Below are 22,063 nucleotides of genomic sequence, written 5' to 3'. Positions count from 1 at the left end.
TCCCCAGAAATTTCCCACTGGCCTCCGGGATCCCCGAAGCTGGGGACGGGGGGAGCTGTCTCAGCCCGAGTCCCCTGGGGACCCACCCACACTTAAGGAGGAGCATTCTGGGAGCACCCGGAGGCTCCCCTACCCCCTCCTCCTCCCTGGCCTCCAGGGTTTGCCCAAAGTGGGCAAATCTCTACGCTCCCAAAGGTGGTGGGTGGGGATGGGGGTGGAAATTTGGAGACCTAGGGTAGGGGGGAGTCTGAGACAGAGACAGCGGAGAGCAAGACTGAGAGGGGAGGAAGCAGGTGGTGAGATGGAAAGAGAAAGGGACGAGAGAGAGGCCGGGAGGGGTCCCCTGCAGCCTCGGGGTGCAGTGGGCTGGGGTTGCGGCTGGGGCTGGCCTAGGCTGTCCTGGGTCCCTTCCCTGGGGCTCCCAGGCTGGTGTGAGCTAGGATTCAAACTGAGATATTCCCCTTGGGAATGAAGGAAGAGGGGTTGACCAGGTAAACCTGGAAGGAAAGGGAGGCAGAGGCCACGCAAAGGCCCCGGGGCAGGCAAAAGCTTGGAGCCTTTGAGTCACTGAATGAATTCCCAAGGCCCTGTCACCTTCCAGCCCTTCCTCTTCCTGCCTTCTGCTGTTCCCCCTCTAAGCTGGCTCCTCAGGACCAGCCTACCTGGGCACTCTTTCCCTACACACCTGCATGATTTCCAATCTTTTCTCCTTCAGGTCTCTGCTCAGCTGTCACCTCCTCAGGGAGGGCCCCCTGACTCCCTGTTTAACATCCCCACCCCCACCCCACCCTCCCCATCTTCTCTTCCTTGCTTCATTTTTCTTGTTAGCATCCTCTGGTCCGGAATAGGTTTCTCCCGTGTATGTTGTTTCTCCCCCACCAGAATGTCAGCGGCACGAGGCCAGAGACTTACCTGTTGTGTTCCCTGCTGTGCACCCCCAGTGGCTAGAATGAGCCAGGCACACAGTAGGTGTTTAATAAATACTTGTTAAATAACTTAATCCTCTTCTACTCCCCTGATCTCTGAACTCTGCCATGACGGGGACAGCATTGTGTCCTCAGCACTGCCCAGTCAGTAGAACCCAGCACACAGTAGGTCCTTAATAAAGTTAGCTGAACACATAGGCCAGCAAGGATCGACACCCACAAGGCTTGCTGAGGCATCGGAGGTTTTACAGCCGAGGCCGGGCTGGTTCCGGGTGGGGCACAAAGGGTGTGGGTGTGAGCTCAGCACCCTCTACACGCTGATCTCAGTGTCACCTGTGTGGCCAGTCCTGGTGGCAATGACAGAGTGCCACTAGCTGAGGTCATTCACACACACACACACCCTCCACCATCGCTGTCTGTTTTTGCTGTTGTTGTTCTTTCTCCATAACACTTCTGATTTTCTTTCTACCTTTTTTTTAAATTGTGGCAAAACACAGATAACATAAAATTGACCATTTTAGCTGTTTTTTAAGTGCACAGCTCAGCGGCGTTAAGCGCATTCACATGGCTGTGCAGCCATCACCACCCTCCACCTGCAGAACTTTCTCATCTTCCCAAACTGAAGCTCTGTCCCCATGAAACACTCACTCCCCGCCCCCTCCCCAGCCCCTGGCACCCACCATCCTACTTCCTGTCTCTGTGGATCTGACGACTCCAGGGACCTCCTGTGAGTGGAACCACACAGGATTTGTCCTTCTGTGTCTGGCTTATGTCACTGAGCAGGATGTCCTCAGGGTCCATCCACGCTGTAGCCTGTGTCAGAGTCTCGTCCCTTTTCATTGCTGCGTGATATTCCAGCGTGTGGAGGGACCACGTTGTGTGTGTCCATCCATCCCTGGACACCTAGGTGGTCTCCACCTCTTGGTGTTGTGAATCGTGCTGCTGTGACCACTGGCGTACACATATCTGTCCTACCTGTCTGCTTCTATCTTTCTGTTGACAATGCCCTGAACAATCTCAGGGACATCAAAGCTCCTTCTCACAACTTCCAAGGGAGGATAACTATCAGGAAAAACCTCCAAGAGGAAGAAACGCAGAATTTCAGAACCTCCCAGTGGAGGAAAAGAAAACTCACCTTTATTAAGCACCTACTGTATATGCCAGGCCCCCGGCATCTTTGGAAATGAAACACCTTGCTCACAGCTGGTGAGTGGCCAAGCCAGGGTTTGGATCCCAGTCTGTGAGCTGCAGAAAGCACATCCATTCTACTGCCTGCTTGATTGCCTATGACGAGGGGAGGCTCACCACTCCATCATTGATTAGGAAATGAATGAGCAAGATGACCTTAGAGGAAACAAAACGGGGTAGGAAAGAGCTGTCCCTTCACAATTGGGGACAGAGCAGAGAAGGGGACATTGGTGGAGAACAGCTTCCCAGACAGTGGCAACAGCAAGTGCAAAGGCCCTGTGGCAGGATGTGTTCACTAGGCTGGGACGGGGAGCCCAGAGCAGGGGAGATTGTGAACAGGGAGGATATGACAGCTCCCACTACCCAAGTGACATTCGCCTCCTGCCCTCTGTGCCTCCTGTTTCCTGTCTATACCCAAGGACAGACTCATGGGAGCTCAAAGATCCCTAGATCCCCCCACCCTACTTCTCTGTTAGGGGACCAGGATGTCATTTGCCTCATTTGCATATGCAGATGACACCTTGTGGGAGGGGTTTCTGGGACTACCCAGAACGCATCTGGCCTTTCTGGGGGATTTCTGAGCCGGAGGAAGCCCTATAATTGCTCTTTAATTTCCACTTACAAATCAGGCAGCGGATACTGCTGCTTATGTCTCTAATCTAATATTTCCCGGGTGCAAGTGTGGCGCTTATAGCTCCTGCCAGACACACAGGGTCTGAGGGGCTGCAGACGGGCACGGGGCTCAGGTTGGGCAGCCCCCATCATCTCCCCACTGCCTGCCTGGCTGAAAGCCTACTGTGTCCCAGCCTCGCGTATACATCCCCTCTCCCAATGAGGGGGGCAGGCAGCACCGTGGAGGGGGGCTCTGGGCAAACTCTGGGGCCAGGTATCCTGGATTCAAATCCCTGCCCCTCACTCAAAATGTGCAAAGTGCCTGGAGCTGTGCAGTGCACACAGTAGTTGCTTAAGAAGTGCTCCTGGAGTTATTATTTCACTGGATACCCCAGCTCCATCCTGGGGTGGGGGTGGCCACCATTATGCCCTGTTTTGCTCAGTATCCCGGGGCTCACCCCCTGTTCAACTGGGCCTCAGTTTCCCCCTTGATACAACGAGGACAGACCCTGGCGAGTTCTCAGACTCCCGTTTATTCATTCATTCATTCAACACATTAGTTGGGTCCCTACTGTGCACCACTCCCTGTTTTAGATCCCGGACACAGTGGAGACACAGGTCCTGCCCCAGAAAGGTGACAGCCTGGGAGAGGAAGGAGAAGAAAAACAAGGAGATGGATATGAGAAATCCTGGTTGCAATAAGTTCAGTAAAGCCACCAAAGCAGGGTGAGGGAAGACTAGAAGGGTGATTATTTAAATGAGGGGAGGTTGGGGGAACATTGGAATTGAGACCTGGAGGAGCTGGAAGGGAGCCACTTGGAGATCTGTGGGAAGAGTGTTCCAGGCAGAGGAAACAGCAAGTGCAAAGGCCCTGGGGCAGACAGGCTTGGTACAGAAACTACACACACAGAGACACTGTCTGGCCCTATACAGCTGTACCCTGACGTTTCAGAATGCAGCTGCCTCCTCTTCTGGGACGCCCTCCTGGATCCTCTGTGAGCTGGAGAAACGAGGAACAGAGGGAGGGTCCATGCCAGGCTCCAGGGCATCCAAGCAGGGGACAGGGAAGAGGTTGAGGGGACCTCACTCACTGGGTCCAGGTCACAACTCAACTCACTTGCCTTAAGAACCCTCCAAATAGGGGAATCCCTGAGCCCCTGGAAGTTCTTCTAGGGACAACAGCACGTTCAACTCAAGAGCTGGGCTTCAGGCCGGGTACAGTGGCGCATGCCTGTAGTCCCAGCTTCACGGGAGGCTGGGGCAGGAGGATCGCTTGGGCCCAGGAGTTCGATGCGGCAGTGAGTTATGATGATGCCACTGCACTCCAGCCTGGGTGACACAGCAAGGCTCTGTCCCCTCCAAAAAAAGCTGGGGTTCAAACCTGGCTCCACCATTTCTACCTAGAATGGTGGGGCTGCATAGACTAGGTGCCTAATATATGTTAGATCATTTTTATAATTATTAATATCTGCACAACAAAGGGCATTTTCTGGGCAGCAAGCCCAGGGGTGCTGTGTGGCCTCCGGAAAGGGTTACAACCTCTCTGGGCACCGGTCGCTCCTCATCCTCTCTCAGGAGTTCCAGAAGAGTTTGAGCTTGAGGAAGGGTCCACAAGAGAAGCCCCCACCCCACCCCGAAGAGGCAGGGGTCAGAGATCACAGAGTGAGGAAGGGTCAGGGCCCAGCCACCGCCGGGCGCCCCCTCCCCGCCCCCTGAGCTCCACGGTTAGCTCCGCGGAGCGACCAGCTGGGCGGATTTAGCCAGCGCATCTGCCGCCCGAGCAGCTGCCGCTCTGGGGGGGCAGAAGGGGGATTTGGGACGAGGGAAAAATCTGTCCGAGGAGAATCGCGTCTGCGCGGCCCAGCTGCCGGCTCGGGCTGGGGGGACACCCCGAATCAGCTCGGACCCCGGGCCCCTCCCCCGCCGCGCCCGCCCCCACGTGCCTCTGGGGGAGGGGGCGTAGGGGAGACCCTGACGTCACACGCGGCCTCGGCCAATAGGAGCTGCCCTTTCAGAGTCCCCCGGGGATTCCCTGGCCCCAGCCAGGACCAGGGGCGCCACCGAGGAGCGACCGCCCCTAACCTGGGCTTAAAGATGGCCCACACCTGCCTGGGGAAACTGAGGCTGGGACATATGGGCGACGGAGTGGGACCCAGGCGACCTCTCGGAGCGGCTGCCCACTGGCCTGACTCCAGCCCGGCCCAGAGAGGGGCAGGGACGCGCGGGTGTCACACAGCGTGGGGGCGGGGCGGGGAGCCTGCTGGGGGGCGCGCAGGCAGCGAGACAGGGGCCTCCTTTCCCCGCAGGCGCCGAGCCCAGCCTCAGCCCATCCCTGGGGCCCCCCGAAGGCCCCCTGACCCCGTCCGGGTCTCCCCGGGCCCCCTTGGACCCGGGACCGCAGCCCCGGCCGCGCTGGGAAGGTGTCGGTAGCCCCGGGCGCCCGCAAAACCCGCCCTGGAACCCGCCGGGCCGGAGCCGGACTGGAGCGCAGCGTTGCCCACGCGGCCGCCCGGACGGGGAAACTGAGGCTCAAGCGGGGCCGGGCTTTTCCCAGAGTCCCGCAGTTAGGAGGGCGCTGCTGGCTCCGGTGACCTCTGGCGAGCCCTGCCCCTGCCTGGGCCTCCCTGGCGCATCCGGAGGGCGAGCTGTGAACTTCTGCCACCCAACTCCAGGTCAGGGCTCAGACAGGCCGGAGCCCCAGGCGGGGGGAGGGAGCAGCCCGGCCTGACCTTGTCCCGGTCCAGGGCATGAAAGACCCATTCATGGCCACAGAAGCCTGGGTGGCAGCTGAGCCGGGCGGCAGGGGTGGGGCCTCCCACAGGGCCTTTGTCCAAGCCTCACAAGCCCTCCCCACACACCCCTGTCCCGGCTGCTGTGCTCGGCCAAACCTGTCTGTGGTCCGTCTATGGCCCCCATATCACCTCCTTGTGGTCCTCCTGGACCCCGGACACCAGTCCTGGCGCCCTTGTCTACGGAGTTCTGTGGCCACTGGCTTTTGTATCTCCCAGGCTAGACTGCAGGCAGGCGCCACATTTGTCGACTCTGCCCAGGATCTGACACACAACAGGCGCTCAATAAATGTTTGTTGAATGAATGGGTTGCAGAACTGCCCAGCTGGGCACAGCCAAGGCCACAGGCAGGGAGGGGCGTCAGGGGGTGGGCACAGCACAGGCAGTGGGAGGGGTGGCGGTGGGAGGCTGCAGACCTTGGCTGCCAAGCTGAGCTGCTGGGACTTGGCCCCCTCCCTTGTGGAGCAGGCCTCAGTGTCCCCAAGTGGGCAGGGCACAGAAGGTGGGGGCTGGACGCTGGCAGGTGCCATGGCTGATTTGCCTGGGATGCGGGGGCGGCCGGAAAGTGGTAAAAGGGCCAAAACCGCCGGCAGGAAGGCCTGGCTGCTCTGGGAGGTTTGTGGTCACCAGTATGGCCCCGGCACATGCTCAGGCCCTGGAAGCCCCAGGCTGTCTCCACATCAGGGAGCCTGCAGGGTGCTGAGGGCCAGGCATGGCCTGGGGAGCAGAGATCCGAGTCCCAACACCTTGTCCCTGCTGTGTGGCTGGCGGAAAGCCAGTCTGAGCCTCTGGGACTGTTGGGTGCCAGGGCTGGGACATAGTAGCCCTAGCACACAGTAGGTGTGTAAGAAAAGTCACTAAAAACATAATAATAAAGTATTTATGGAGCACCTACTGTATGTATACCAGAGGTGCCAGGGGGACCAGGACAGCATCCAGCTGGTGTTGGAGACATCCAGGGTCACATGCACGTGGGGGAGATGCTTGGCACAGAGATGGACATTGAGGTGTGGAGCAGGCCCCCACTGTCCTGAATTCACACTGAGGGTCAGGGAGGTTAGCGGAAGGTCTCTGAAACCTCAGGGCTCTGTCTTGGGGTCTCAAAGGCGGGGGGCAAGAGTGTTCCCCATGGTGGGGGGGACGTGCAGCCCCTAAGAAACCTCCTTCTGGGCCCGGCCCCACTGGGCAGGAGGTACCACGGAGACCTCTGCAGCTGTTTCCTCAGGCCCAAACCCCTGTCCCACCACTAACTGCAAGACCTTGGACAAGACGCCTCCCTGAGCCTCAGTTTCCTCACACGTCCAGTGGGTGTTGTCGGATGGAACGCCTGTGTGTTGAGTAATTGACCCCATATGTGAAGGGGGCCACCGGACCCCGGGGTGTCCTGGCACTGCGTCAGCCCGCGGTCCCTGCGAGTCTGATTAGGGAAGGGTACCGGGGATGCGAGTTTAGACAGAAGGGACCGGAGCAGGAAGTTGGGGCGGCCCAATTAAGCTCAACACCTGGAGAAAAAAGCAGGGAGCCCCCCCTGGCTCGCCCCTGCGCCCCCAACCCCCCTCGCGGAGAGCCACCCGCCCGGCTCCGCGCTCCGCTCCGCGCCGCCGTCGTTCTGGGCCGGGTTTTGCCCGGCTCCAGCCGGGCTTCGGTGGGGGGGTTGCTGGCAAGGGGGGGCGGAGGTGGCGGAGCCGCGAGTCGCAGCGGCCGCCGCGGCGGGCGGAGGAGATGCGGCCGCGGCGCGCCCCCGGTCCGGCCGCCGCGCAGCGCCCCCCCCGGAGCCGACGCCAGCGCGCGGGGGGCCGGGGCTGAGCCCCCTCCCCCAGCGCAGCGCCGCGGGCCCGGGGGCGGGGAGAACGCGCGCCCCCAGCCCCCCGCCCCACCCCGGGATGCCCGGCTGAGCCGGCCCGGCCGGGACAGGTGCGCGCACGGCCCCCCCCCACCGCCTGCCGCCCTCGCTCCCTCCCGCGCACTCGCGGCCGCCGCGGCTCCGAGGTAAGCGCCCCGGGGCGTCTGCGCGGGGGGCCGGGGGAGGCGCTGCCACGGGGGCGTCCGGCGGTGCGCAGCCGGGGGGCCGGGCTGGGGGCTGGGGTGGCCGGCTCGGGCGCTGTCGCGGGTTGGGGGGGGCCCGAGGGCCCTGCCACCGGGAGCGGGTGGATCGGGCCGGGGAGGGGGCTCGGGGGCGCTGTCTGTGCGCCGCGCAGCTGGGGAGGGGGCTGGCTTCGAGAGGGGGGCGCTACACGGAGTGGCGTCTGGGGGTCCGGCAGCATCGCTTGTCAGGGGCTGGATTTTGGCCTGGGGCGCTGAATGAGGCTCCATCATGGGGGTGTCCAATGGCACCGCAGCCGGGTGCGGGGGGGGGTCGGATGGTTGACGGGGGGCCTGCATGTGAGGCTATAATGGGGGTTCTGTCGGCTCCGCAGCGGGTGGAGATTTTGTCCCGGGGGGGCCGCAGGAGGCACAAAGATGGGGGCTCGCGGCTGCGCCGCTGGGGCGCTGGATTTGGGCCCAGGTTGGGGGTTCGGGGCAGGTTTGGGGCCTCCGGGCCGGGGCTGGGGGCTAGTGTTGGGGGGCGGGACCCTAAGAGCTAAGTCGAGGGCGACCCGGGGCTGGTGGGGTGGTCCCGGCACTGTGGGGCTCCTCCGCCCCTCTCCGCGGTCCAGATGCCGCACCTTGGGCGCCCGAGTCCCCTCCGGCCTCCTGCCCGGCCCAGAACGGAACGAGTCCCCGGCCCTGGTGGCGGGGGAGGGGCCGCAGTGGTGGGGGGGAGAAGGCCAGCCAGTCCGGATCCCCTCGCGGCAGTGGGGGCCTGAGGGTTCGGAGCCCCCCAAGAGCTGACAAAGGGACAAAGAAAACGTCTCTCTCCAAGCGCGCTGGGCTGGGTGGGGGGCGCCGAGTGTGGCCCCCTCCTGCGGGCGCTGATTGGTCCCCAGGGTGGGGGTCACGTGCCCCCCTGTCCTCTCCGCCTCCGGGCGCCCTCCGAGTTGGGGCACCTCCCAGAGGGGGCGCTAGTGCAGTGAACCCCACCTCTGCCCGGGACCCATAAATGCTAGAGCCAGGAGCGTTTGCAAGAGTCCTGGGGTTGGGGGAGGCATTCCCAAACCCTCGCCCCCATATGGCCTGTCTTTTTGACATTGTCCACTTGAAGTTGTCATCTTTGACCCCCAGACTAAGGCGGAACTGGGGCTTGGAGTTAGGGGGGCACTCCCAGGCTTTGGGGGGTCTGGGTTTGGGGTCAAGTGGAAAGAAGGGAGAGGCCCCACCCCGTATGCAAAAGTGCATTTCTTCATATTTTTCTGGGTTCACTCACCTTGTTAAAAGGTCCAAATTCCGCCTCCAAAATAAAAATTCAGGACCCTGGGGGACCCCGACACCCACGGACCCCCGCAGCTGCTTTCCCCACATGCTAGGAGACCCTATTTCTCCCAGGGGCGGGATTTCTGGGTGTATCTGTACAATTGCTTTAAACTCTGTCCAGGGAGAGTACGGACGGGGTGTGGGGAGATGGCTGGGGGTTCAAGGCTGGGGTCAGGACCCACCTGGGAGGGGGTCCTAAGCTCGCTAGGAAGTTGGCTGGGAGTCGGGTGGCAGCCTGGCATAAGCCTCATTAAACTGTAGCACATCCACTCTGAACCTGCCCATTCTTAAAAGCAAATGGGGAAACTGAGGCCCGCGGAGGCAGTTGAAACCCTAGACCCCCTGCCATCCCCCTGCATCCCAGGATGCCCCTAGCCAGTGATGGTCGCCCTGGAGTCCCTGCTTCTCCCCTCCCCTTCAGCTCTGGGCTGTGCAGGAATTAGACCCGGAGCTTTGAGAGGAGGGGCTTAGCTGTGTGGCCTCAGGCAGGTCTCCATCACTCTCTGGGCTGCAATGTCTCCAGGAGATGCTTTCTGGTTTTAGGACTTAAGGTGAGGCAGAGAAAGGTCACACAACACTGTCTTGGATCTGTAACTGCCCCACTCTACCTCCTCCAGTTGTCACCTACCTCTGCAGGGGCTGAGCACCCACCAGTCCTTGTCACCACCTCTGCTTTGAGGTGAGACGGCATCTCCAAGTGGAGATATTAAGTCATCTGGGAGGGGCCCTTTCCCCTTGGAGCTTAGTCCTTGCCTCTGTCCGATGGGCAAAGAAGGTGCTAGAGACTCGATGTGGTGTCTGCAGTGGCCGTCCAGGGCTGAGGCAGGAGTTGCTGGGGTTACCTGGGGCGGGGCCTGGAAGATAGAAATCAAACTGCCCTTGGAAAGGTGACCATGACATCAGCCTGCCGGACAGGTGAGCTGGGTCCCTGGGGACTGAAGGATATGCCGGTCACTGCCCGTCTCCCAGGAAGGAAGATGTCCCCAGCTGACCCTGGGTGTGGTCCTGTCCTGTGGGCCCAGAAGGGGCCATTCTGGAGGGAGAAAATCACAGGCCAGTTGGTCGGGACAGGTGGGAGCAGGGAAGGCTGCCTGGAGGAGGGGGTGCTTGCACCAGGCTTGAAGGATGAGAAGGATTTTGCCAGGGGGAGAGAGGGACAGGCATTCCTGGTGGAGGGGACAGCAAGAATGACTATGGCAGGGTATGTTGGGGAAGCCCTGAGTGGCTGCACTATTTTAAGAATAGGAGGCAAGGACACTGAGACCTGAGGGGAGGGCAATGGCCTTGAACGCCAGGCTGAGGAGTGACTTTATTCCAAGGGCAGTAGGGAGCCATGGACGGTTTTAGAGCAGGGACAGGACATGAGTAACATTTCAGACCTGAGCAGCTGCAAGGAAGGGGTCGCTAGCAGGAGACAGGCTCCTGGAAACCAGTGCGATGCTCAAAGGGGTGATGAGCTGCCCATCCCAGGAGGCAGGCAAGGGGAGTCGGACAGCCATCTTTCCAGAATCCTGGGGAAATAATCGTGATATGGGTCAGGCCCAGGTGACCTTCTGGATTCATTTTTGATTTCCAGGTATGGTAGTTTTTCCGAACGTCTCTAACGTTTAAGAGACCGCGAGTATGAAACTCTGAGCTGTTTTTAAGGGGTTGTGGCTTTTCGGACTTGGGTTCTTCCAAGACCCAGGTGGGATTTGGTTCAGCTGCGGCTTTCTCTTGGCCACTGTGGGTGTGTTTCCCCACCCTTGCTGTCTTTGTGTAGCAGCAATTGGACAGTTAAGGCTTGACGCAACCCGGGACACAGGCTCTACTGCCTGCCCCACGTCCTGTGGCTGAATTGTCCCGGAATAGACCCCTAGCCTAGACGCCTCCGCCCTCCCGAACAGTGCGGGCTTGGCTGCCAGAGCTGGGGTCCGGTGTGCAGCGGGGCCTGAACAACCTCAGCCTCTCTTCTGTCATCACAGACCCTCATCACCTCCCCTCCCGGGATGTGAGATAAAGTGGCAGACGTTAGCACGACCCAGGGAAGTGGCCTGGGATGCTGGGGCCCCCTCTTATGGCCCTTTGGGCAGAGACACGGCCCCCCTCACTAGCCACCCTCAATGCCCCTTCCCCATCTGGCCCCAGGATCCGAAGGGCCTGCTAGGAGGTCCTCCTGGTCTAATGAGGACTACATTTCCCAGGATGCACTGTGGCCTGGCTAAGCCCTCCTTCCAAAGGCCGGCCTACGAAGGAACTTCCCAAATACAGAAGCCCAGAGAACTGTGGGTGCTCAGGTGGGCCCAGGCTCAGGGCGGACAGGGTGATCAGTCAGTCAGTCAACAAATACTTTCAGTACCCACTTTTTACCATGCCCCGTGCTGAGTGAACCAGAGGCAAAACCTCAACTCCAGTGTCTGGTTGGCCCTCAAGGGGCTTCTAGGCTAGGGGAGGGGAAACAGAGGCAGACACTGGCCCTCTATGCTACGTGGGGTCAGGGCAGAGGCAGAGGGCTGGGGAAAAGCAGGGCTGTGCTACGTGAATCAGAGGAGATGCACTGAGAAGGGGCATTGCAGCTAGGGCCATGACGGATGTGTAGGAGTTCCAGGGGAGGACATATTTTCTGATAGTTGCATAAGAACCTCCTCCCTTCAGTGGGTCCTGGCTCCTCCCTTCCATGGAGGCCAAGATGTCATAGCCCCTGGGGCAGTTAAGATAACCACTCTGCACTGTTGCCCTTAGTGGATGCCACAGCAGTTTAATCAGACTCCCAGTTGGAATCCATCTCTTCATTTACTCACTCATATGCCCACTCTGAGCCTCAGTTTCCCCATCTGTAAAACAAGGGTGCTATTCTGTCTCCTGTAGGGTTGATCATTTAAACAAAAGAATGCAGGCCCTGATCTCATTTGGAGCTGGGGGGGGGACTTGCTCTCATGTGATGCATTGACCGATGTTTAATGAGCACCTACTATGTGCCAGGTGCTGGGGACGTAGCAATGGCCAAGGCCAACTGCACGTCCTGCCCTTGTCGAATTCACAGCCAAATGGGGACAGAGACACTAACTAGAGAAAGACACCAGGCAAATCAAGTATACTCAGCGCCCTGAGACAGCAATACGGGATGAAGTGGCTGGGAAGGCGGGGCTGTTTTAGCTGAGGGTGTCACTGAGGAGGTGACATTTGAGCTGAGACCTGGAAGATGAGAAGCAGGCTGTCACGCAAAGATCTGGAGGAGCAGTAATCTTGGCAGAGGCACAGCCCGTGCAAAGGCCCTGGGGCAGGACGGAGCCTGGCGTGTGGGAGGCACAGTGAGGAGGCCCGTGTGGCAGGAGCAGAGTGAGGAGGGGAAGAGAGGGAGTAGGGGAGGAGGAGAGGGAACAGGGCAGGTCGTGCATGGCCTGGTGGGCTGCAGGGAGGTCTTGTGCTTTGACCCCAGGGGTGGTAGACTGTTTCCTAGCTGTGCAGCCTTGGGCACATCACTTGCCCACTCTGGGCCTCGGTTTCCCTCTCATAAAATGGTCAGAAGAGCCTCTCCCACCTTCCTGACTGGGCTAAATCAGGTCCTTCTTGTCAGGGCTTTGTACACAGTAGGTACTCCGTAAATATTTGCTGTTGTTCCCCCTTGAAGGCCCCAAATGCCGTGAGGTCACCCCATAAACCAGGGAGCCCTGCCCCTCGATGTTCTTCTCTACTGTTGGACAGTTCTCACGCCCCCATCCCCCGGCACTGATGTCACTCTGCCAGCCTCTCCAGCCATTCCTGAGCCCTGACTCACCAAGACTTGTGGTCCCCTCTGACCCCAGGGCCTTTCCTTTGGGACCTGTTTCCCGCCTTTGTCTTCTTCAAGTTCATTCGCCAGGTCTTCCCTTTCCCAGCAGCACTTGGCACCCCCCGCCTGCCACCCCCTCCCGGCCTCTTATTCTGCTCCTGCCCCACTGGGCGACCCCTGTGTTCTCTTGGACGTGGCTTCTGGGGCAGGGCAGTGGCTGGGGAAATTCTGGAAGAGGGGCTCCCGGAACCCCAAGTTGGCAGGGGCAGGGCTTCCCGTCTTCCGCCCCTAGATCAAAGCTGGGGACTGTCTCTCTTTCTGTCCTCCCTATAATAGAGCCTGACCTCTCTCTGTCCCCTCAAACCGGGCCCAAGCGCAGGCCCGGCTCCTCTGTATTTGCTGCAAATGGAGTTCCAGGGCAGGACCCATGTCCCCAGGGAATCTGTGGGTGCCTGACACCCATCCCATCCAGATTCCCAGGCTGCCCCAGCCCCTGGGAGCTACCCCCTCCTGGGCCCTCTAATTACCCCCAGGGCATAAATGACACTTTAATTTCCTCTGAGTGGTCGTTGCAACCCCTGCCCCCAATTCCTAATTATAAGTCCCTGCTTCCCAATTGGCTCCTGGCAGCCCAGTTTCCAAACAGTGATTAAAATTAATTACCCGGGAGCCCCTCCACCCCCCCGCCTGGGCCAGGAGCCCTGGGGACCCATCCATGTCCCCACTTGAGGTCCTGGCTCTGCCACCTGGTCTCACCCCTCTGGTTTCCTGAGTGGTCTGGGGACAGGGACAGCCTCTCTTGGTTTTCTGTAAAATATTTGGGCTGTGCCACACTCATGGGCAGATGACACATTGTGAGTGCCCGGGAAAGGGCAGGCAGAGGCAAGATAGCCTGTGAATCCCAGCTCCGCCCGCACGTGCTGTGCGACCTCAGCCAAGTGGCTTAACCTCTCTGAGCTTCCACTTTTCCATCTGTGGATGGGGATGAGGGACCATGCGGGCATTAAGCTCTTCATACCTGTGAAGGGCTTGGCACAGCGCCTGGCGCGCAGTAGGTAGGGCCTTCCTAAATCTCGTCTAAATCCCTGCTCTTCTGAGCTGCTGTGAGTTGGGTGTGGAAGGCAGCTCTGAGCACCAACCTCTTCAAAAGAGACGCTCAGCATTAATTGAGCGCTTGCTGCATGCCGGCTCTGTGTCGAGCCCCGGACACACAGGCTCTCCAGCCCTATTGGCATGCAGTAGGTGTGCAAGAAGTCTGGAACGAACGTGTCCTTGCAACTATTTTATAAGCGAGGGCTCTTCCTGGGGCATTCATTCAGCTGGGATTTGTTGAGCGCCTACTGTGTGCCAGGCCTCATGCATGCTGGGGACACGGCGGCGATCCCACTGCCGCCATGGAGCCAATACGCTCATCCCTGTTTTCCAGAGGCAGAAACAGGCCCAGAGAGGGAAGGGTCTAACCCAAGGCTGCACAGCGGTCAAGACAGTTAATTTAGCATCTACAAGGCGGTGCTCGTTTACCCAAGGAGGGGTCTGTCTTGCTCGGTTCCCTGATGGGGAAACTGAGGCTGTGCCAGCTGAGGACTCAGTGAGTGTCAGGAATGGATGGGGACTCGCTAGCCGCCTCCCAGGCTGGGCAGGGATGAGTTAACCGGCATCCAGTGGGCGTGGAGGGACTCGGGGCCTCTCCCCTCTGCCCCCCACATGCCCTGTCCAGGGACCACAGGGACTCCCTCTGGCCTTTCTGCCAAGTTCCTAGACAGCCCCGAGCCCAGCATGGCTTCAACGGGGGTGAACGGGGCAGCTGGAGGAGGCAGCTGAAAGCAGAGCCTGTAACCAGACCTGGGTGGCGCAGGGGCCCGGCCACCCTGCCAGGTTACTCGATCCCCCCGGGGACGCTGGCCCCGGAGCCAGAAACCCGGGGCGGCCAGGGCCGAGAGGGAGCTCCTGCAGAACAGGAGACAGGCATCCCGCCCCCAGCCTTGCTGCCTGTGGCAGATGGAGAAATGGCGGCTCCAAGCCTGGCTCGGATCCGTGTCCCTAATCACAGTACAGAGAGGCCCAGAGAGGCCAAGCTGCTGGCCTAAGGCCACACAGCAAGGCTGTTTAACATAAAGCAGATGCGTGTGCACCAGACCCCGTTCTGCTGCCTTATTTTATGGGCAAGAAAATCGAGGCTCAGGCTGATTTCGGTGGCTCTTGCCTGTAATCCCAGGATTCTGGGAGGCTGAGGCGGGAGGATCACTTGAAGTCAGGAGTTCGAGACCACCCTGGGCAACATAACAAGACCCCATCTCCACTAGAAAAATTAGCCGGGCATGGTGGCACCCACCTGTAGTCCCAGCTACTCTAGAGGCTGAGGCAGGAGGATCGCTTGAGCCCAGGGGTTAGAGGCTGCAGTGAGCTATGATGACGCCACGGCACTCCAGCCTGGGTGACTTAGCGAGACCCTGTCTCAAAAAAAAATGAGGGTCAGTGTCTCCTCTGGAAAAGGCAGAGACCCCCGGGGTCCTTTCCGCGACGTACCTGCCTCCCCACCCACCTAGACCTTCTTGCTGTTCCTTGAGCAGTTCCAGCCTCCGAGCTTCTGCCTTTGCAGAGCCCCCCTCACCTCGGCCAGCCTTTGGCCTCAGCACAGATGTCCTCTGCTGCAGGAGGTCCCCCCGGCCACCAGCTAGAGCAGCCCCTTGGCAATGCACTCCCATCATTCTCTGCGTTTGCACCGTGACATTTATCCTTGTCAGAAGTTACCGAGTTCCGTTCTTGGGTAACGTGTGTACCCCATCTCCCCACTGGACTGGGTACCCCACGAAGGCGGGGCTTTGTGGCTTTCTTGGTCTCTACTGTGCTTGCCATGCCTAGAATGGTGTCTGGCACACAGCAGGTGCTCAATAAGTGCTAAGCAAGTGAGCGAGTGGATAGCTTCCAATGTGGGCTCCCGGGGGCCAGGGCAGGATGCGGTTGCTTCCAGGTTGGTGAAGTTGGGTGGGGCTGAGGGAGGGCCATGGCCGGGGGCACCCAGGGAAACTGAGGCACAGCCTGAGTGGTCAGAGAGGGCTTCCTGGAGGAGGCAACGTCCACACACGGCCTTGATTGGTGAGCAGGACTCAGTTGTGGGGCTTCAAGGACAAAGAGTGAGATGATGTGTCTGGGCAGTTGGGAGGGCCTCTTGGGGACAGCTGACCAAAGGCCTGGAGGTGGGACTGGGCAGGAGATGAGGGCAGGAGGAAGGCTAAAGTCCTTCCCAGGGTGGGAGGTGCCCTTGAACATGGAGGTGTGAAGTTCAGCTCTTTCTTCTGTGGGGCACTAGGGAGCCATGGCAGGCCTTTGAGTAGGGCAGTGTCAGGGTGTGAGCTGAGCTTGGGGTGCTTGGTGGTGGGAGTGATCAGACAGGAGGAAGATAGGCATTGCCCATCAAGGACATCTCAAAGCCCAGGCTAGGAGTGCCCACCGGGCCAGAGCAGGGGACCAAGCTAGCTGACTTCTGGAGGCAAGAAGGATTCAAGGTAGACTGAAAGTAGAACTTCTCTGCTAAGGCAGAGAGGCTGGGCGAATCCCCCCTGGCCGCAGGCTTGTCCCAAGGGAGCATGGGGCCACACCCTCCAATTCCAAACTGGTACCTGGTTGATATTTTTCTGAATAAAAACGATTGCAATAATAATAACATTGCCAAGTGACACCTGCTGAGGGCTTACTGTGTGCCGCTGGCCGCGTGTGCCTGCTGAGCTCTCGAAGCCTGGCCGCTCCGAATGGAGATGAGGAAGCATGACATCCATACTGGATCCCAAAGATTCCGTTTTCAGTATGAAAAGCAGAATGTGAAATGTCCAGGATTGCGAGTGGACGTAACACCGTTTTGGAGCTGTCGGGTTAAGTAAAACGTGGTATCAAAACGAATTTAACCTGCTACTTCCTTTCGACCTTAAAATCACACATGTGTGCACGGGGGTGTGCAGGTGGGGTTTCTGCGAGATGACGTTGGTTTAGATTATGTCCTTTTTCCTTGTCCCGATTTTTTAGGGTTGGAATTCTATTCATGACAGTTTACAGATGGAGAAACCGAGGCTGGGAAGGGGGAAGTGACTCTCTGTGGTCACGTGGCTGGTAAGAGGCAGAGCCGGGGTTTGAACCCGGGCTGTGCGGTTCTGGAGCCAAAGCTCTCAACCTGGGGGCTCCTCAGCTGGCAATGTTGTCTGTCTGCGCCTCAGTTTCCCCAACCGGCTGGCAAGGTTGGGCTTGGCGGGGTCGGGTGGGGCAGGAAGGGGGATAGACGCAGTTAACCGGGGGCTTCGGAAACGGCGTGGCAGCTGGAGAGCCTTCGGTGCAGAGTGGGGACCCAGGCAGCCGCTCTCTGGGGCTTGTGTGAGCACGATCCGTTGCACACACGTGTGCACACGCATGCGGGCACGTGTGCTTGTTGCAGAGAAGGTGGGAAATGTTGTGGGGGGGACAGATCTGGGATCATTCAACTCCCAAAGCTGATGATTCGTTCTTCACGTACAACAAGCAATTATTGAGCACCGACAGCATGCCAGACCCTGCAGGGATATGCCACTGGCCAAAACACACCCAGCGCTGTGGTCACTGGGCTCACAGTCCCAGATCGGCCCTGAACAGGCTGATGGACAGGGGACTGTTTTATTTGGAGGGGTCCTTGCGCGGCGCCAAGCTTTTCCGACTCTGCCATCACGCGGATCCTTCAGGGTCCTGCTCAGACGCAGGCTCCGGCTGGGCAGACGTGGGACGCCGGGCTCTGCGTTTCTAATGGTCATGCTGATGCCGCTAGTTCGAGGACCACATTCGGAGATGCAAAGGGCCGAAGGCACAGAACTCGGGCTCTGAGGGTGTTAAGGGGTCGTGGGGTAACGCGAGGAGGTCGAGAGGGGGCATCTCTGAGAAGGTTGCGACTTTTCAGCAGAGACCTGAAACGGAAAGTGAGTTATGTGTGTAACTGTGCGAAGGCCATGCCAGGCGGGGAAACAGCCAGTGCAAAGGCCCTGAGGCAGAGTGAGTGGAGGGGACGAGGCAGGTTGTGCAGGGCCAGGTGGGCAGTGAAAAGGACTTGGGCTTTGACCCTGAGGGAGGTGGGAGCCATGGAGGGCTGTGGGCAGAGGAGGGACAAGCCCTGATTCAGTGTTCACAGGCGCCCCCTGGCGGTTGCTGCGGGGAGTACAGACTTGAGGGTTGAGATCAGGAGCTGGGGACCAGGGCGGAGGGGACAGCGCTGGTCCAGGCAGGCCGTGCAGGGGCTGGCCAGGGTGTGGGCTGGGAAGCTGAGAGAATTCCGGATAAATCCAAAGGCAGCGCCCCCAGGACTTGCGGATGCTGATGTCGGATGTGAGGTCGCAGGAACCGGTGGGGACAGGGGAGCTGGGGACGGACCCCCAGGCGTGGCCTGCGCCATCAGCCGGACTCTCCCAGGTTTGAGTTACAGACGCGGCGCCATGCCAGCCAGCGTCCCAGCAGGTTTTTGTTTTATTTGTTGTTTGTTTTGGAACTTGCAAGCTGGTCCTAAAATCTATCCCGGAGCACCGGGGCCAGGAGCAGCCCGGGCGCGCGGGCCAGAAGGTGGGAGGAGCGTTGAACTAGGAAATTTACACCGATGGTGACGGATGATGACAGGGCCGTAGTAAGTGAGGCCACGTGGCTCCTGGGAAGAGGGCTGGCGTAGTTAAGGGTGAGACCCTGTGGGATCCCTGGGTGACAACATCGAGGGCAGCTGGGCCCCATGTCTGGAGCTGGGGGAGGCCCCGGGCTGTGGGTGTGTCGGGTGTAGACAGGGTTGGGGGTTTGGAGCCCCAGGAGTGGACCAGGGTCCCAGACAGGTGGGAGCTCCCAGCAAGGGGAAATGCAGTAGCGTGGCCCTGATGAAGTTTCCATCCCGGAGCCTCGAGCCTCAGTTTCCCAATCTGTGCAGTGCGATGGCATGCAGAGTTGGAGCGGCAGTTAGGGGTCAGGCAGAGGGGCCCCACCACAGTGTGAGACTTTGTGACCGGCTGTCCCACCCCCTCTGGAGCCCATGGCACGAAGGCATGTCCCCAGGGCTGCAGGCAGGCTCCCCCTCCCCCACGGGCACGCAGACACGTGGGTGCATGGATGTCACAGAAAACCCTGCACAGCGTGGGGTGCGCACGCTGGCCACGCGGCTCCCCCCATGCCTGGCCCCGGGTGGCGGCTCCCTGTGGCCAGGTGCTGGACAGCCCCAGCCTGGCAGGTGGTGGGGCCGCTTCCGGGCAGGCGGGCGCCGGGCGGCTGCTGGCACAGGCGCCTCGAGTTTCACGGAGAGAAACAGATGGTCTTGGGGTGGGGGGAGGTGCCCAGGCCTCCGGTAACCCCAGATCAAGGGTAAAATGAAGCCAGGTATCAGGGTTGATCCTGAAGGTGGTCTAGACTCCCGCCCTCAAAAATTGCATTTTTAAAAATTTTTTAGAGACAGGTTCTCACTGTCACCTGGGCTAGAGTGCAGTGGTGTCATCACAGCTCACTGCAGCCTCCAACTCCTGGGCTCAAGCGATCCTCCTGCCTCAGCCTCCTGAGTAGCTGGGACTACAGGCACCACCACTCCCAGCTATTTTCTCTATTTTTGGTAGAGATGGGGTCTTGCTGTGTTGCCCAGACTGGTCTCGAACTCCTGGTTTCAAGCAATCCTCGGCCTCCCTAAGAGCTGGGATTACAGGCGTGAGCCACTGCGCCCAGCCCAGTTCGACACTATCATCAAAATAAATAAAACTGAGAAGGTTCCAGTGTCGACCCTGCTGCTCCCTAACTCTGGGCAAATGACTTCACCTATCTGTGCCTCAGTTTCCCTCTCTGTATAAGGGGCCTATTTAGAGCATTCACCCCTTGGGGGGGGTGTTGTGCAGATTAAATGATTTAATTTAAGTACTTATGACAATACCTGGCACATCACAAGTGCTTTATTATTTATTGAGCTCCTACTGGATATGGGGCCCAGTGCTGGATGCTGGAAACACAGTCAAGTGGACAGGACAGACCCAGCCCTGCCATCCCAGGGCTCACAGCCCAGTGGGGGAGGACAGTTACCCAGGCAGCTACAAGACAAGGGGAGCAGGGTGCTCACGGGGGACACACAGACACTGTGGGAGGCTGGAGGCGATCCCTGCCCAGCCTGGGGGCTGATCTGGGAAGGCTTCCTGGAAGAGGCGACTGAGACCCAAAGGTTGTGTTCACCAGGTCCCAGGCAGAGGGAACAGCATGTGCATGTGCAGATGCCCAGAGGTGGGGACAGAAGGGAGAGGATGAGCTGGGACTTCATTTAAAGGGTGCTGGGGAGCCATAGAAGGGTTTAGAGCAGCATCTCTCAACCGGAGTGCTTCTGCCTCCGGGGACACTTGGAGGTGTCTGGAGACACGTATAGTTGTCATGACTTGGGGGCGCTCCTGGCTTGGAGCAGGTGCAGCGCCCAGGACGGCCACACCGGGACTTGAATTCTTCCTCCCAGAGGAAGATGTGTTACTAGTGGGGCTGTCCCCGAGTCGAGGACCTTGCAGGAGAAGCAGGTTTCAGGCAAGACCAGAGCCCGGTTGGGGTCTCAGGGGCCCTAGGGGTGGGCTTCTGGGGCTGGAGGCAGCTGGTGACAGAGGGACGAGAGGAACTCCCTTCCCGGCCTCAAGTGGTTGCATCGTCCCAAAGCTAAGAAAACCAGAAGGAAAAAATAGCCATGAGGTCCCATCCGGGCCTGAGGCCTCAGTCTGCCCATCTGTTAACTGGGTATTAAAGTCACAGCTGGCCTCATGGGGTTGCGGGATGAGTGAGTAGGGCCCTGGGCTCGCTGCAGCTGCCATTTCCTCTCTGGTGGGGCTACAGCCCCAGAATCCAACCCTCAGTTTCCCTGTCTGCAAAATGGGCTTAATGTCACACCAACCCCACAGAACCATTGGTGGGTTCCATGAAATAATTCCCAGAAATTATCCAGCCCAGTCCCTATGACTTAATAAGCCACCACCACCAACAGCAATAATGTTAGCATTTACTGAGCACCTACCGTGTGCCCAGCACTGTGCTATTTAATACTACTCATCACACTGTGAGGTCAGTACCATTACCATACCCATTGTACAGATACGGAACTGAGGCCCAGAGAGGAAGAGTGATCTGTCCAAGGTCACACAGCATGTAGGTGGCAGAGCCGGGATTCGAACCGTTGCAGCCTGGCTCTGGCGCCCTTCCCCCAACCACAGTGCTGCAAGGCGGATGGAAGCTGTTGTTTTAAAGTTTCTTTAGTTAAATATTCCGATAAAATGCAGGATAAAAGGCATACCTGCTTGCAGCCATTGGGATAGCTACTATCCCAAAACCGAGAGAACAGGTGCTGGTGAGGATGGGGAGAAACTGGAACACTTGTGCACTTGGTGGAAATGCGGCATGGCGCAGCCACTATGGAAAACAGTGTGGCAGTTCCTGAAACAATTAAAAATAGAATTACCGCCTGATCCAGCAATGCTACTTCTGGGTGTACACACAAAGGAATTGAAGGCAGGGACTCAAATAAATATTTTTACACCCATGTTCGTAGCAGCATTGTTCACAATAGCCAAAAGTTGTAAGCAACCCAGGTGTCCGTGGATGGATGAGTGGATGCACGCAGCATGGCCCATCCTCACACGGGAATATTATTTAGCCTTAAAAAGGAAGGAACCTGGGCACTGTGGCTCACACCTGTGATCCTAGCACTTTGGGGGGCCAAGGCGGGAGGATCACTGGAGGCCAGGAGTTCGAGACCAGCCTGAGCAATGTAGCAAGACCCCACCTCTACAAAAATTAGCCAGGCTTGGTGGCACATGCCTATAGTCCCAGCTACCTAGGAGGCTGAGGCAGGAGGATCACTTGAGCCCTGGAGTTCGAGGTTGCAGTGAGCAGTGATGACACCACTGCACTCCAGCCTGGGTGACAGAGAGAGACCCTGTCTCAAAAAACAAATAAAACATCAAAAAAAAAAAAGGAAGGAAGGAGGCTCTGACACAGGCCACAGCGTGGATGGCCATTGAGGACATCGTGCTCAGTGAGAGACGCCAGACACAAAAGGACAAATCCTGTGTGGCTCCACTCACAGGAGGTCCCTGGAGTCATCAGATCCAGAGACAGGAAGTAGGATGGTGGGTGCCAGGGGCTGGGGAGGGGGTGGGGAGTGAGTGCTTCATGGGGACAGAGCGTCAGTTTGGGAACGCAAGAAAGTTCTGGAAGTGGATGGTGGTGATGGTTGCACAACAGTGCGAATGTACTTAATGCCGCTGAGCTGTGCCCTGAAAAAATGGTTAAAATGGCAAACTTCACTATGTATATCTTGTCATATACATTTAAAAACGGCAGGGGGCAGACAGGGTGCTCGGCAGGGGTTCTTGGGGAGGGGTCTACAAGGACCAGTGGCCTGAGGATCCTGTAGGCAGCGGTGGGGTCGAAGGTCAGGGGCTGTGGACTCAGGGGTC

This window comes from Lemur catta, chromosome 1 (assembly GCF_020740605.2).
Source record: "Lemur catta isolate mLemCat1 chromosome 1, mLemCat1.pri, whole genome shotgun sequence".
Taxonomy (NCBI): Eukaryota; Metazoa; Chordata; class Mammalia; order Primates; family Lemuridae; genus Lemur; species Lemur catta.
This window is presented reverse-complemented; position numbering follows the sequence as displayed.